A 439-nucleotide genomic window follows, 5' to 3' on the forward strand; every position below is an offset into this window, starting at 1 on the left:
GGGTTGGTGAAAAATCTAATCCCTAGGATTCATAACTTCATATACTTGCCTGGACGAGAAGCCCTGTTGATATAATCTCTCTTAAGGCACTATTATTAGCTGATAGACTGCAGTACATCAAGTGTACGTACGTACGTACTTGTCCAATTTGTGATTCAGCTTTTTCACAGAAATTTTGCCAACAAGGACAAAGTATTGGATCTGAATTTAGGGGCAAACATTACTGGATTGCCACATGGCTTAGTGCATATTTGTATTTATATATGTATGTATCTATACGGAGCAGTAAAGTGACGATAGAGCTATCTACTATACTTCTAATCCTTATCCATCTATCTACTCCCAAATTAGAAAATTCACACCTTTGTGGTATCATGATGTAATGACAGATTATTTTCTTAATATTATTTTCTTAATAGCTAAGTTTTTCTTTTCTCAT

Source organism: Macadamia integrifolia, unplaced genomic scaffold, assembly GCF_013358625.1.
Source record: "Macadamia integrifolia cultivar HAES 741 unplaced genomic scaffold, SCU_Mint_v3 scaffold1974, whole genome shotgun sequence".
NCBI lineage: Eukaryota > Viridiplantae > Streptophyta > Magnoliopsida > Proteales > Proteaceae > Macadamia > Macadamia integrifolia.